The sequence below is a fragment of the Eschrichtius robustus genome, chromosome 4, assembly GCF_028021215.1.
Source record: "Eschrichtius robustus isolate mEscRob2 chromosome 4, mEscRob2.pri, whole genome shotgun sequence".
NCBI lineage: Eukaryota > Metazoa > Chordata > Mammalia > Artiodactyla > Eschrichtiidae > Eschrichtius > Eschrichtius robustus.
The window spans coordinates 54010603-54023813 of record NC_090827.1 but is presented as its reverse complement, the minus strand read 5'-3'; the positions used below and the strand labels follow the sequence as shown (position 1 = coordinate 54023813).

Here is a 13211-nt window from a genome sequence, read left to right as displayed (position 1 = left end):
GGCTAGCTGGCTCTGAGGTATTAAAGTGCTCAGACACAGAAGTGATGATTTCGGAAAAAAAAAAAGATTAATAAGCAGTGCCAATAACTTTACCAAGTGACTTACACCTCATAGAGAAAGGTGCTAAAGCAATAGAAACCAGAATCACAGAATTACAGAACAGTAAGCGACAAACACGTTGGTCTGTATGCAAATAAGTGTCACCAATTCTGGTTATCTGAAGCCAAAAAGAAATGTATTACAAAGATATTGAGTAGGGACTTCCCTGGTGGTCCAGTGGCTAAGACTCTGCACTTCCAATGCAGGGGGCCCAGGTTTGATCCCTGGTCAGGGAACTAGATCCCACATGCTGCAACTAAGAGTTTGCATGCCGCAACGAAGATCCCACGTGCTGCAACTAAGACCCAGTGCAGCCAAATAAATAAATAAATAAATAAACAAATATTTTTTTTAAAAAAAGATATTGAGTAGCCTACAGAACTCATGGGAAGGTTGCAGGATAGGGCTTTTGTTCACAGCCTCCAAGATGGCCCCAACACTCCCCACCTCCTGGCATTCACAGCCTTGTGTAGTCTCCTACCCTTGAGTAACTTGCTTCTAACCAAAAGAACATAGTAACATTGAGGGAATATCCGTTCCATGATTAGGTTACAAAAGATATGATTTCTGTTTTGCTAGCAGATTCTCTCTTCCCTTGAGCTTGGTGAAGTAAGCTGCCGTGCCGGGAAGGCCCAGGTGGCAAGGAACTCAGGGTTTCCTACAGCCACCATCCAGTGAGGAAATGAGGCTCTCAGTTCAACAGTCCTCAAGAAACTGAGTCCTGCCAGCAATGGTGTAAGTGAGCTTGGGAGTAGTTCCTTCCCCAGCTGAGCCTTCAGTTAAGACCACAGCTCTGGCCAACAAATTGCTGCCTTATGAGAGATCCTGAAGCAGAAGACCCAGCCTAGCTGTACCTGTACCCCTGCTCCACAAAAACTATGAGAAAGTGAATGCATGTTGATTTAAACTGCTAAATATTGGGGTAATTTGTTCTGCAGCTGTAAGTAACTAATGCAAGACTTAAGTAGGAAACTTCCCTCGAGGGAAGGAAGGCACAGTTTAAATCCCAGTTTAAGAACAGTTTGCCATCTACAGGAACAGAAAGTAGATTCACATTGCATGCGGCTGGGGACAAGGAGGAGAAGTTGGGAGTGACTGCTAACAGGTGCAGGGTTTGGGGGTAAAGAGTGATAAAAATGTTCGGGAATTGATTTTGGTGATAGTTGCACACTCCTGTGAATATACTAAAAGCCAATGAATTGCACACTTTAAATAGGTGAGTTGTTTCCAAATTCTTTCTTCCCGCTCTTCCCTTTCTCATATTTTTCTTCCTTTTTTTTCCCTCCACAAAATAGAGGCCTTTGAGATAATAAGGTAACACTTATTAAGCATGTGCTCTGCATCAGGCATGCTTACATATATTAACCTATTTAATCTTCACAACCACCCTATGAGGTAGATGGGGACAGTTATTATCACCATTTTATTTATTTATTTATATTTTAATCGACATATAGTTAATTTACAATGTTGTGTTACTTTCTGGTGTACAGCAAAGTGATTCATATATATATATATGAATATATATACATATTCTTCTTCAGATTCTTATTCATTATAGATTATTACAAGCTACTGAATATAGTTCGCTGTGCTATACAGTAGGTCTTTGCTGTTTCTCTATTTTATATATAGTAGTGTGTATAATACTTCTTAAAATAACCTCCTTTCATTCACCTTCAAATACTTTGCACACATAAGATCATTGCAATCCCTATTACGGGAGTGATAAAATGAAAAGATCGGTATTTGGGAACAGAGTGCAAAAAGAAGTTGGTTCCCATGATTTCTTAAACCAGTGCACAGTAAAAGTCCAATTAAAAGAAGAAAAATGCACCACACTGCATAACAGTGTCAGAAGGGAGGCTGGAGAAGGGAGCCTACTCTCACTGCATGCCTGCCACGGACCGTCACTTTACCAATATATCTAATTTTATTGTTTTATTCCTATGAGGTAGATATCCTAATCCTCATTTTACAGATGGGCAAAACTGAAGCCCAGAGCCATTAAGTAAATGCCTCGGGATCCCACAAGGACAGAGCCGGGGCCCAAAGGCCAGCTCAGGGCAGCCCCAAGCCCTCTCCCCTGGTGCCGTGGTCCTCAGCCCTGGCTGCGCATTGCAGTCATCTGGCATCTTTACCAGACGCGAGGCCCATGGGGCCCAGTGAATCAGAGATGAGGGCCGGCAGAGCGGGCACCTCTCTCCACAGGTGATTCTGATGCACTACCGGCCCTGAGACACCGCTGCCCTATAAGGTACCTCCTCCCTTAGAGACCATCTGGTCCCATCCCCTGAATTTACAGATGGAGAAGCCCAGATCCAGAGTGTATTGTGCTCCCTCCAGCGCCCCCAGAGCTGACCCCCACGGGGCTTCGTAAATGCTAAGCAACTCCAGATCAGGAGAGACCCGCTTGCCCTTTTGTGTGAACTCGGGCCGTTTGCGCTCTTCTCCTGTCGGCTCCCTTTGATGGCGCGAGCTGCTCACCAGGCCCTCCACAGAGGAGTCTTTGATATCCAAGCCCCCGCTGGCGGGCAGGTGTGCAGGGGGGCTCCGACCAGAGGACACGAAGCACAAAGCAGGCACGGACCTGTCTTCCACCGAGGGAAGGGAAGAGGCGAGGCGGAGGAAGGACGCAGAGGGCCAAGGCTCCTGGGGACAGGGCCACATGGGGGGTGGGGTGGGGCCTGTGTGCGAGAAGACAACGCACTTAGATATCTGCCTTTCCGGCCAGCTTCAGTGTTTTGAAAGTCACACTTGGGCTCTGGCCAACAAATGACTGTTTCTCTTCTCCAGTCTTTCTGAGATTTGGCAGATAAATGGAGACAGACAGACAGAGCCATAGATGGATAGACAGATACCCATAGAGATACAGAGATACATATAAGTAAATGATGGGCCATATGTCATAATGGTTAAGATGAACGTGGGGTTGAATCCCTGGTATATCACTTATCAGTGTGACTTAATCTCTAAACCTTGTTTTTTTCATCCATAAAGTGGGGGACATAGTACCTGCCCTATGGGCTTGCTGTAAAGATCGAAAGAAGTAACGTACATAAAATGTTAGCCAGGCCTGACAAGCAGTACTAGCATATGTTCTTGCCCTTGGTTATGCCTGGTTATGCCCAAGGGTAAACTATCCCTTTCCCAGCTAACCCCCTGTGAAGACTCCCACACTTTTCATTACTCTAAGCCGGAGGTTCTCAAGGGGGTGGACAATTTTGCCTGCTCCCCTTCCTGGGACATTTAGCAAAGTCTCCGAGACATTATTAGCTGTCACAATCCAAAGCGTGAAGGGTGCTACTGGCATCTAGTGGGTGGAGGCCAGGGGTGCTGCTGAGAGCCCTGCAATGCCCAGATGCTGCCTACAACGAAAGGTACCACTGCCAACAAGTCAATGGTGCCGACGTAGAGAATCCTGCTCTGATTTCTTGGGAACGTTCTTCTTGAAATCTGGTGTGACTTCACTGGCCTTGCTTCCTCACACCTCTCTGGTTTCATGGGGGAGCCGTAGGAGTAACTCACATCTCATATATCATATCATATATCACAGCTTAGCAAAGCATAGCATATCATATCATAAACAAGCTGAAAACAAAGAACTCGGACGAAAGAGCAATAATATTTTAAGTCATTGATTCCTGAACTTTAAAGTGCCAGGGGACCTTGTTAAAATGCAGATGCTGGGCCCTGCTCCCGGAGATTCAGTAGGTCTGGGGAGAGACCCACGAGTTTTGTCTCTAACAAGTTTGCAGGTTTGCTGATGCTGTTGGTCGAGGGTCTGAGTGTTTAGCTGACCCACCGGATGTGAGAAAGAAGGACTGACAAGGGACTGCAGCGACAGGGCAAGGCCCTCTCACGAGATGGTGTTACAAAGGATTGCAGTTAGACCCTATGTCTTCCCGTTAAAGGTTTGGGTTTACAAAGTTCGAGATTCCGAGGCCATTTCCTCCTAGGTGCTATTTCAACACTTCACTCGAAATCAGAACATTTTCAGGGTCTTGAAAACTGTGGGCTTAGAAGCAAAAGGTTTCTTTTTACTGTTAAAACCTTCTAAATTCTATCTTTTTTTTTAAATTGACGTAGAGTTGATTTACAATGTTGTCTTAGTAATTCTATCATATGTAGCAATAACCAACAGCCCCTCTTTGCAATCCCCACCCCCTTCCACTCTGCCCCCTTCTCCTGTGCTGCACATGGGCTGCAGGAAGATACGTGCTCCACTCCAGAAGTGCCCGCATCTTCTAGGAAGATTCAACGGAAAGGGAACGGAACAGGAGAGCGAAGATATATTTCATGCATTTTACAGGTACTGCCTGTTTTCCTCAAGCATCCTTCCTGCCTTCAGTCAGGTCCACTTAGACTGTTCTGAAGTCCTGGGCAAATCCTACTCTTCCGGGTTGATTTACAGCCTATATGACAATTAGAATGAAAGTCACAGCAGATCACTAATAACCACAAAATTATAGCATAGCATGTTACCACTCTGCTGTTGCACTGCAGTATCTCTAATTCAAACAAAAAAGCAGGGAAGAATTCGGGTCTTTTCCAGGACCTCATTCTGTATCCACAGGTCTCACTTCAGGCACTCAGGCTAGACCAGGAATCCCTGTTAGATGCTCTCTGGCCCTCTGTGTTTTCCAACATGGCAATCATCACTTAGTAATGAAATAAGGAATTGTTCATCTAATGCCATCTTCCCATCTAAAACATAATCTCCAGGAGGGCAGGGATCATGTCTGTCCTTCCACGTATTCTCAGCTGGTACCTGTGCAACCAACTTAGCTAGAGAAAAATATGCAACCATGCTGATTGGTTTCACTTTAAAATTCATGAACCTTTAACCTCAACTGGGTTTTAGTATTACCCATAAATCATATTACTTTCCCCTGGTCCATATGTTCTCCCTCTCTCCTAGATGTTTATTTCATACCTGCTCCAATCACCTCACCTCCCCAAATCTCCCTCCCCCTCCCCATCTGATAACTTTGCTTCTGTTTGAGAATAGCAGAACCTCCTCAGGTCCTACCACCTCTACCCACCCTCCAGCATCCAAGCCTGTGCACCCTGCCATTTCTCCATTCCTACAGATGGCCAGTCCACATGCCCTTTAAGGCTGGCCCTTCCTTGTGCATCACACCCCCTCCATCCTACTCGATTGCTCTGCCATTTCCCCTCTCTCTGCATCCTCAATATCCTCCCTCCATATTATTCCCGTGGCCTATAGCCACGCTGTTATTTTTCTCATTTCAAAAAACAAAATTAAAAAAACTCTCTTGGGGCTTCCCTGGTGGCGCAGTGGTTGAGAATCTGCCTGCCAATGCAGGGGACACGAGTTCGAACCCTGGTCTGGGAAGATCCCACATGCCGTGGAGCAACTAGGCCCGTGAGCCACAACTACTGAGCCTGTGCGTCTGGAGCCTGTGCTCCGCAACGGGAGAGGCCGCTATAGTGAGAGGCCCGTGCACCACGATGAAGAGTGGCCCCCTCTCGCCGCAACTAGAGAAAGCCCTCACACGAAACGAAGACCCAACACAGCCAAAAATAAAATAAAAATAAATAAATAAAAAATCCTTCCCTAAAAAAAAAAACCAAAACTCTCTTGACGCCCTTTCCCCATCTAGAGCCTATTCCATTTCTCTGCTCCCCTTTACACATAATTCATTGAATGGATTGTCTCTTAATTGTGGATTACAGTTCTTCACTTCCCATTTTCTCTTAAGCCCATTCAATTAGGATTTTGTCCTTCTTCTTTCATCCCCACCCCAATCAAAACTGCTCCTCTCCAGGTCCAGACAAGACAGATGTGGTCCCTTTCCTTGTGGGCAGTCTCTAGATGGATGTTAAGCGAATCATTATGTGGGTGATGAATACAATGAAGGAGAGGCAGAGGTGCTACAGGAGTCCCTGAAGGAGGGACTGGCATTCCAGGTAGAGGTGACAGTGTGAGCAAAGGCATGGAGGTGTGAAGGTTCCCGGGAGGAGCACTGCCAAGTGGTTGGGTCTGACTCCTGGGAGGGGGTCTGGGGTGAAATGAAATGCAAAAACCAGGCAGAGGCCTGACCAGAAAGGCACATATGTGATGCTAAAAAGAGATATTTGATCTTGAGGACAAGAGGGTACCACTAAAGAATGTTACATGATCAAATTTAGATGGAGAGAAAGTGTTGTGGAAGATGGATTCTAGTGGGCTGAAATGATCACTTGTGCTAGATAGTCTCCACGAGCCCCTGCAGACACACACTCTCCCTTCTCATGCTGCTCTGGGCCCTAGGAGGCCGGCCTCTATAGGCTGTACCAATGGGCTCCTTCTGGGGCTGGGCTAGCTGCATCAGAATTACTTGAGGAGCTTTAAAATCTATACACATCTTCTAGAACCTTATACTGATGAGGCAGGGGTTTGTAAGCCCAGGTGATTCAGTTATACAGCCAAGTATGGGAGCGATAGAGAAGGACAGTGCTTCTCAAACTAATGTGTCTATAAGTCACTTAGGGATTTTATTAAGTTGCAGATAGTAATCCAGTAGGTCCGGGTAGGGCCAGAGACTCTACATGTCCTACAAGCTCCCAGGTAATGCCACTGCTGCTATCCCAGGGACCGCACTTTGAGTTGCAAGACACTGGCTAATTCCTGCAGAGAGTCATTTAGGACCAAGGAAACCTAGCGTCTCCTCTTGGCTTGTGACGCAAGCAAAAGGATTTTTAGTGACAGAAGCCCAGGATGGAAGTCTCATCTCCCTACCCACAGCCTGTGCTTGCTCTTCCTATGTTCCCTTCCTGCTTTCTTTCTTTTCTCAGGCACAGAGTGAAAAAGTTTATTTCAGGTAGATTTTTAAATTTAGAAGATGAGAAAAGGGCTGCCTTCAAAACATCACAAAAACAATTCCGTAATATAAAAACACAGGAACTGAGCTGCTAAAAGAACTATGGCTAATGTTCATTGCAGCTCTATTTACAATAGCCAGGACTTGGAAGCAACCTAAATGTCCATCAACAGACTGAATGGATAAAGAAGATGTGGCACATATATACAATGGAATATTACTCAGCCATAAAAAGAAACGAAATTGAGTTATTTGTAGTGAGGTGGATCGACCTAGAGAATGTCATACAGAGTGAGTGAAATAAGTCAGTAAGAGAAAAACAAATACCGTATGCTAACACATATATATGGAATCTAAAGAAAAAAAAATGGTTCTGAAGAACCTAGGGGCAGGACAGGAATAAAGATGCAGATGTAGAGAATGGACTTGAGGACACGGGGAGGGGGAAGTGAGACGAAGTGAGAGAGTGGCATGAATTTATATACACTACCAAATGTAAAATAGATAGCTAGTGGGAAGCAGCCGCATAGCACAGGGAGATGAGCTCGGTGCTTTGTGACCACCTAGAGGGGTGGGATAGGGAGGGTGGGAGGGAGACGCAAGAGGGAGGGGATGTGGGGATATATGTATATGTATAGCTGATTCACTTTGTTATACAGCAGAAACTAACACACCATTGTTAAGCAATTATACTCCAATAAAGGCGTTAAAAAATAAAAATAAATAAATAAATAAAAGAACTATGGCTGAAGACCATCTGTGCATTGCAGCACCTTCCCACCTTGGTGAAGGAAGAGGTCTGATTAAAGAAAAAACGGTCCCTGGATAGGAATAAGAATTTGTTAAACAGAACCTTAAGAGCTCTTAATCATTACAGAATGGTGTTGACAGCCTTCCTCCTGAAGGAAAGTATGTAAAACAAGCTGACCAAACTGAACGGTTAGGGGAAGGAAGCGGAAGAGTTTATTCTTTTTGTTCTCAAGAAAATGTCAAAGACTAACACTGTTCTGCTTCCAGCCCACTTCTAACAATATTTGGCATCTAATGAAAGTGCCCACACGTATGAGAAGAGCTATATTTGGAGCTGTCGATCATTTAACATTTTACTAAAAATGCAACAAACAAACAAAAATCCAAGTTATTTTATTATTTTATGATCTATCAATATTTCTTCAGTACTACACCAAAGCAAGCCCCTGAGAGATAACTATTCCAGAGCATAAACTAGTTCAGACTGGGATCTTTCCAGTGTGGCTTCCGGCTCCCTCGATGCCTTCCTACTTCCTTGTTCAAAACCTCTTTCCCTCCCTCAAATGACACAAAGCTTCCGGGGGGTGGTGGGGGTGATCTTCTATTAGGCGTGGGAATCAGAGCTCGCTGGAACAGCACATGGAGAGCACTGGCTTCTTACACAGAGGAGTAAGGAGGCGTACAGGTAAATCAGTGAATTCACAGGTGAATTGCCTGCCTATCTTCTCCTAGCTGGTGGGGGGGAATACCATCTTACTCTTTCTTAGTCTTAGTTTTCTTATCTATGAAACACACAAACAAACAAAAGACTATCTCAAAAGGTTATCGTGAGATGAATGAAAATATATATATAAGGTTTGAGCAAATAGTAATACCTTAATAAACATTACTGAGAACACCATTATTCTTATCACTAGGCAAAGATTTTCAGACTGAGGCTGGGAGACCAGGAAGCAGGGTCTTCAGAGGAAAGGCTGCCCCAGGTCTCAAGAGCAGCTCTTTTTCTTACCCTCATCCTCAGCCCTCCCAGGTTCTTGGAGGTGAATTTGGGAAGAGGGAGCATGGTTCATGATACAGGATAACTCCCATCATCCTCTCTGTCTCTCTCTCTCACAATCAAGATCAAGACACAACTATCAAAATCAGAATTAGAGATAATTGAATACAAAGAGAAAAAATGCACTGCACTGTGGGCACACTGAATTTCCTTTTTCATTAATTATTCAGTTGTGATTTTTCTCTTGGGCAGTAAATGTGTGTGTGTGTGTGTGTGTGTGTGTGTGAGAGAGAGAGAGAGAGAGAGAGGAATTCATATACTTCATATCGTTATAGATATGCTTCACATTGTGTATGCTCATTAATGTCTCTGACCATAAATGGGAAACTGCAATATCAAAAATGACAGTCTCCCTGAGGGAAGACTGAAATTTAGAAACAGCACCCAAACTGGTCATTTTGGGGGAAGTGGAAAAAAGAAGGATTTCTGCCCTTATCATCTGAATGATCTGGGTACTTATGAGTCACCATTCTCTCTCTCTTCTAACAAGCCATTTCCCTAATAGAATTAGGACAGCCAATGGTTGAAGCCCGGCCCAGAGGTTTAGGCAGGAGCCAGCAGGCCTGTTAGCAGCAGTGAGGCATGAAGATGTGTCACCCAGGCCTTCAGAGGGCTGAGCGCTGAGCCCTGGAGGGGTGTCTTGGAGGAATGTTTGACAGGAGAAGCCCAAGGCACCAATATTGCTTTGATGTCTGAGCCCTTTAAAGGGCTGGGAATTAAAGTGAAGTGGAGGGGAAACGTCCCGGGAGGCACAGCTTTCTCTCTGTCTTCGTTCCTCCTCAAGGATCTCCTCCCCTTCCTCCCCCTCCTCCCCCTCTCTTCTGACCAGAGAAGGGTCCTCCCCGGGGCTCCGTGCGAACACACTGGGCTCGGAACAAACGTCCCCCATGGAGCAGAGCAGGCCAAGGACAGAGACGAAACACGTTTGGCAGTGAGGTGCCCCCAAAGGGAAAACTGACAAAACACAGTCCTTCCAACGTTGTTTTTACCACACTAATGTTTCTGCCTTAAATAGAAGAAAAGAGTTAAAATTTTAATAAGACAGCATTCTATCAAGACACCAAGAAATCCCCTTCGATTCTCTGACTGGGGACCACATCATCGGGGCAGCCTGACCTAGTTCACGAACTCCGGTTTCAAGGGCTTCCGTCACACGTTTTTATTCCTGCCAAGTCTCTGTAAGTTGCTGTGAATAGCCCAAGGCAGATTTTTTTTTTTCTTTGCAGCAAAATCCAGGGCCTGATTTTCTGATCCTCACAGATTTTGAAGCAAAAAATCCAACCTAATTTTATGAGTTGCCTTAGCAAACTGTCACCCTTCCTTCCTTCCTTCCTTCCTTCCTTCCTTCCTTCCTTCCTTCCTTCCTTCCTTCCTTCCTTCCTTCCTTCCTTCCTTCCTTCCTCGATAAGCACATAGCAGCACCTTCGCTGTGCCCTGCTGTCTGCAAGGTACCCAGTACGGAAACGGTCAACATCCCTCCCCCAAGAGCCTCACAGCCAAACTGGCAGCCCTCAGGCCACCATCAGCCCACAGATATTTTGAAAAACTGATCCAACAGTTAAAACTAGAGGATTCCAAGATTTAAAATCTCTATTTCTAGCTTCTCCTGAAAGATGGAAAGACCTGGCAACACCAGGCCACCTCATTTTCCTGCGTGGTAACGTTTTATCGGAGCTAAATGCCCTTCCCTTGCGACCTCGCCCCACTCACCCGGTACCCAGGTACACACTAGGATCAACCCTCTTTGTTTATCACCCGCCCAGCCCCTGAGCTGGAGCAGAACCAGGGCCTTGTCCATTGGGCACTGAAGACACAGCACTGATAAGCCCACAATACATTTTCTTTGAAAGGAAAACAAATATAATAGTAAATGTATAATAATGAATCCAGCCTAGGTTATATTCGTCTTTGCACCCACACAGGCGTAAGATATAATTTCTAATTTTTTTGATGGTGGAAGGGGCCCACAATGGCAAAACTCATAACTCGCTAAGTATAGCTGAGTTATATCAACTCCTGACTTGGAAAACTGGTGATTAAAAGGGAAAGGTTTAAGCATTTACCCTGTCTTTTTAGAAAGAACTAAAATTCATTCCCAGTTGATGAGGGAAAGCGCTTCTTTTCAAAAGAGTTCCAGCTGACAAATGTAGATTTGGGGAGGAAACCAGCCTTCTGCAACCCCTGGTTACCCCATGTGCTATGTGGTGGGAACAACACCCCTAACCCTCCCTCTTGGACCCAGGCACTCATTTCTCCAACTACTGGAACTGCTGGTACCTAACAGCTCTCAGCTGAGTCTTCCTTCTCCCACGGTTATAACCACCCCCCCACCCCCCGGGGGCAGCCTGCCACCAATGCTTAGCTGATAAAGGGGTACAAAGGCCTGGCCCTTTGCCACCATTTGCAACATCTCTGAAGGACCATCTAGTTCTGGAGCTGCCTGAAGCACAGGCTGAGGCCCCAGCGTTGCAGCGTAGCTTCTCTCCTTTTCTTCCAGATGTTACCAAGCACAGTTGCTGACAAACTAGTATACGAATCTGCCTCTCAGAATCTGTTTCCCAAAGAACCCAACCTAAGACCCCAATAAATGAATAATGGATTCTGGCAAGACCATCAATGGGTGCTGTTATGGGTTGAAGCAGGATATCCCCAAGATGTCAAAGCATCATCCCCCAGGCTGCTTACTAATTGTAAAGGGGAAAATAAAATTTTACAAAGGAGGAATCTGGCACTTAACCAAGAGATGAAATTTAGCATCAGGAATAGTGGAAGAACTTGACATTGGGTGCCCTTCGATGTGATAAATATGAAGCACATCACATCACCCTTGAGGAATTGTTGCCCAAAATGCTCAACTTTAATCTCAACATGCTTTTATACCAGCTCCCAGTATACAGAAAATAAGGGAGAAAAGCAAACATTCAGACAACTCAAAATGTGGGACGTTCTACAGAAAACTGGCCTGGTCTCTTCAAAAAGTCAATGTCAAAGGTGAGAGTCTGTTCTAAAGACAGAGAACAAATAACAGTCAAATGCAATGCAATAAGCTTGATAGAATCTGGGTTCAAAAAAATCAATTATAAAAGATACTTTGAGAACAACTGGAGAAATTTGAATATAAACTAGACAGAGTAAAAGTCTGTTACTAAGTTATGATAATGTCCTTATTTTCAGAGGATACATGTGGAATTATTTAGGAATAAAGGGCCATAACATCTGCAACTTACTTTTAAATGACTGAGAAAAAATTGTAGATAAAGCAAATGTGGCAAAATGTTAATAATTGTTGAATCTGGTAGTAGATGTGCTGGTGTTTACTGTATTATTCTTTAGAATTCTCTGTTCAGATTCTCTGTTCAGAATTCTCTGTTCTCAAATGTTCAGATTAAAAGTCTGCAGGAAACAAATGTCACTGAGAGTAAATACACAGATACTAAGTTTCACCTTTCTTCTTTTGCTTCACACATTAAAAACACCAACCAGTGGAACACAGAGGACCAGCACGTGAGAATATGGGTTAAACCTTGTTTTGTGCTGGCTTTATGATACTCAAGGGATTAAATATATGCATACTTCTTCCTGCCCACAATTAAGTAGGCCCTAAAATAAGTCGGAAAGACAAAGTCAGATTAAAAAAGAAATACTGTAAAAAGATATACATGTGGCTATGTTTCTGTCTTCTCTGGTCCTTTCTGAGTCTCAGTTTCCACATCTGTTAAGTGGGGAGAATAAAACAAATCTGGAAGGCTTGCTTTTAGGATTAAAGATGAGGAAAGTCCAGTGCCTGACCCACAGTAGATAGGTGATAAATATCCTCAGAACTGCTGAGAGGTCCTCCAGCTCAGAGGTCCCCAACCCCTGGGCCACGGATCGGTACTGGTCCGTGGCCTGTTAGGAACCGGACCGCACAGCAGGAGGTGAGCGGCGGGTGAGCGAGCAAAGCTTCATCTGTATTTACAGCTGCTCCCCGTTGCTCACATTGCCGCCTGAGCTCCGCCCCTGTCAGCCTTACGGTGAGTTGTGTAATTATTTCAATATATATTACAATGTAATAATAACAGAAATAAAGCGCACAATAAATGTAATGCACTTGAATCATCCCGAAACCATTCTCCTCCACCCCCAGTCCATGGCAAAATTGTCTTCCATGAAACCGGCCCCTGGTACCAAAAATGTTGGGCACCGCTGCTCCAGGCGGTACTGGGCTGTACTGCCTCTGAGAGAAACTGTACATGGCATTTTCTTCTAATGAGCACAATAAAGGTAACCTCTCCCATGCAGAGAAAACTGGGGGCACATTTTGTTTACATTTTAGATGGTGCACTTCGTATTTAGGATAATAATCAGGAAGAATTCAACAGGGGTTTCTTGAAGGCCTATTTTAACAAAAAAAGAAAAACCAAGTCAGAATAGTTCCACAAGGAGGCCAAAGTTCCCCTGTGATCTATGTCAAGACCTTGGAATGTTTTATTGCTTTA

At 44.6% G+C, this 13211-nt stretch overlaps 1 protein-coding gene and 1 non-coding gene across 2 annotated transcripts in view; one reads left to right on the top strand and one right to left on the bottom strand.

Moving 5' to 3' along the window:
- Positions 1–13211, bottom strand: part of SCD5 (stearoyl-CoA desaturase 5) — a 159844-nt gene that overhangs the window by 77867 nt on the left and 68766 nt on the right. The gene's annotated exons all lie outside the window — the stretch shown is intronic.
- TRNAG-UCC (transfer RNA glycine (anticodon UCC)) lies at positions 263–335 on the top strand. Its single transcript has one exon. It is a non-coding gene; the product is annotated as a tRNA-Gly (tRNA).